We start from the raw sequence: 3,392 nt of genomic DNA, 5'->3' as shown, positions 1-3,392 counted from the left end.
TTCTTTTTTGAAGTAGGGATTTCTCATAACTGTAGTTATATATATATAAAACATAAAACTAGAGCCACTACAAAAGCTCTTTACCTATGTATAGTGTTATTGATAGTTCCAAATATTCACATGTAAAAAATGCAAAGTGTCAACAAATATGCCATGTCCTTTCTAAAGTCACTACAGTAACTTGGGGACCATTGAAATTAATCTGTTACATGTAACATCAAAGGCAGGGAAGAGAAATCTACTCAATATTCTATAACAACCTGCATAGGAACAGAATCTGAAAAAGGATGGATTTAAGGAAATGGCAACCCACTCCAGTACTCTTGCCTGGAGAATCCCGTGGACAAATCTATGGGGTCGCAAAGAGTCAGACACGACTGAGCGACTAACATACATACATACATAACTGATTTACTCTGCTGTACATGTGAAACTAACACAACATTGTAAATCAACTATATTCCCATAAAAAGGTTTTAAAAAGGCAATTAAGAGCATCGACTCATTTCTCACAAAAGCGCGTTGACACGGAGGACTGACTTTCTCTTCATGTCAGTTTTAAAACCCCTGTCTAGAATCCAGCTCCGTGCTCTGGATGAGAGTCAGTTTTTGTCACTGATATGGGTGAAAGGCTCATCACTATTTACCCAGGATGTTTGACAAGTGAACCACATCCAAGAAAGTGCTGGCAGAAATCAAAGATTGTTTGGAACACCCTGGAAGAAAGCTCAAGACATGGATGTAATCTTTAACCTGAGAAAACGTCCTCTTCATCAAACAGAACAAGTTCTTAAATTATTATTTTTCAATATAGTCAGAGAAAGATCTTTTCACCTATTTAAGTTCACTCAACTTTCCATTTTTAAAAATTTATTTATTTTTGGCTGTGCTGGGTCTTTGTTGCTATGTAGGTTTTTCCCCTAGTTTCGGAGTGCAGGCTCTCATTGCAGCGGCTTCTCTTGTTGCAGAGCACAGGCTCTAGGTGCGCGACTGCAGGAGTTGTGGACGTGGGCTCAGTGGCTGCGGCTCCTGGGCCCTAGAGCACAGGCTCAGTAGTTCTGGCGCATGGGCTTAGTTGCTCCGTGGCATGTGGGATCTTCCTGGACCAGGGATCAAAACTATGTCTCCTGCATTGGCAGGTGGATTTTTTACCACTTGAGCAACCAGGGAAACCCTGACTTATATTACTAACCTTATTTTACAAATGAGGATGTTTGAGATGCAGAGAATGGAAGTCAGCTAAGGTCACCATGGCCAAGCCGAGGTTCCACCCAGCAGAGCTCACACAAGAGGGTCTCTCCAGGCTGCCAGCGGTTCCTGGAAAACTTCAGGGCTCTCACCAGGTGCTCTGAGCTCCAAAGCCAACCGGGTGGAAAGGACTGCTTGTGTCCCGTATTCTGCCTCTCCTCTCCTCTCACCTCCCTGAGAGGCGCCACAGTGTTCCAATTAGCTGTCAGTTACTTAGAGGGGATGGCTGAGCCCACAGTTTCTTCCTGTTTATCTAGCTTACCTCATCCTATTGCTCATCTTTCATTCCCCAAATTCCCAGGAAGAACCCAAGAAGGAGAGAGAGCTGCAGTTAAACTCTTGCCAAGTTCCTAAGGCAACCTGTCCACCAGGGGAGGCAGGCCCCACCCGGAATCATCTGTTTCCTGCCCTACCTAACGGCTCAGGGTGAATCATCACTTTCTCAGCCCCACTGAGGCCTGACTCCTCCCATCTCTTCCCAAATGCGCAGGCTGGCCTGATGAGGCTGGAGAACCAGCTGTTTCTCCTTTGCATCTCATGAATTTAAAATGACTGCATTAGGGCTCAAAGGCCCAAAGAGCACACAAGCCTGAAATGTACTATGTTGGCCTTTGGCAGACACCAGAGGACCAACGCCTGCGAGCTCTAAAGCCCTGGGGCTTTCCAGGGCCTGGCCTCTATGATGGTTAAAGAGGTAGCTGTGTCAGCATCAGCCTTGTTTGCTGAATCAGTGTTAAGTTCTGCGGAACCAATAGGACACACCACTCGGGACCCCAGGCTCCTTCCTGTACTCTGCTTTGCTTGCTCTCAGTAGGAAATGCTAAGTTCTGGAAGGATGGAGGTTGTGTCTCTGTGCCCCATGGGTGTCCAGCAGAGGGCCCTGCATGCAGTGGTGCTCAAGAGATGCTTATTAAGAGAAGGAATGCAAATGAATGGGGTTTCCAATGATTGCTACTTCTACTCAATAGCGAACAAGAGCAGCACCACACCCTGCAACAAATCCTTCTGTAGTAAACTTAAAATACTGTATGAAGTTCCAGATAACAAATGCACATGCAGGCTTCCCTGGTGGCCCAGGGGTTAAGAATCTGCCTGCCAACGTGGGGGACACAGGTTCGACCCTTGATCTGGGAGGATCCCATAGGTTCTGCAACAGGAGAAGGCACTGCAATAAGAAGGCCTGAGTGTTGTAACTAGAGAAAGCCCACTCACAGTAACAAAGACCCAGCACGACCAATAATAAACAAAATTATTTAAAAAAGCGCACGTACCAGTCTGATCTGATAACTAGAAGGCGAATGTTGAGTGAAGTTATGGTGTGACTACCATCAAACCTGGCAGAATAAAATTCGGTCTTTTTTGTTTGTACTTTGAAGCTCTACAGTCCAGGAGGAACAGAAATCTAAGAGGAAAAAGCATATCATAAGCAGTCATTGAGGACAGCTGATTTAGGTCCATCTGAGCTGACCTGAGACAAGAACATTGGAATTGCTTTTTTTTTTACCAAAAAAAGGGACAGTACAAATGAACTTATCTACAAAACAGAAATCAAGCCACAAATGTAGAAAACAAACTTGTGGTTTAAATTGGGAGGTTGGAATTAACATACACACACTACTACAGGGCTTCTCTGGTGGCTCAGTGGTGAAGAATCCTCCTGCACTGCAGGAGACTTGAATTCAATCTCTGGATAGGGGAGAAGACCCTGGAGAAGGAAATGGCAACCGCTCCAGTATTCTTGCCTGGGAAATCCCATGGACAGAGGAGCTTGGCAGGCTACAGTCCACAGGGTCGCAGAGTTGGATGTGACTGAGCAGGTACACATGCATTACTATATATAAAATAGATAACTAATAAGGACCTATTGTATAGCACAGGGAACTCTACTCAATATTCCGTGATGACTTATATGGGAAAAGAGTCTAAAATAAGAGTGAGCATATGTATATACATGGCTGATTCACTTTGTTGTACACCTGCAACTAACACAACATTATAAATCAACTATAGTCCAGTAAAAAAAAAAAAAAAAAGAACATTGCATTTGCTCTGTGGCTGCAGACTGTTTCCGAGGGCAGATGCAAAGCCAAGGGGCGGGGCCTCTGGAGTCCGTGCGGACTGTGCCTTTTTCAGTCTGGAAAGGA

The sequence above is a fragment of the Bubalus kerabau genome, chromosome 13 (genome assembly GCF_029407905.1).
Source record: "Bubalus kerabau isolate K-KA32 ecotype Philippines breed swamp buffalo chromosome 13, PCC_UOA_SB_1v2, whole genome shotgun sequence".
Taxonomy (NCBI): domain Eukaryota; kingdom Metazoa; phylum Chordata; class Mammalia; order Artiodactyla; family Bovidae; genus Bubalus; species Bubalus kerabau.
The sequence above is the reverse complement of the archived record's forward strand: the minus strand, read 5'-3'. Positions refer to the sequence as shown.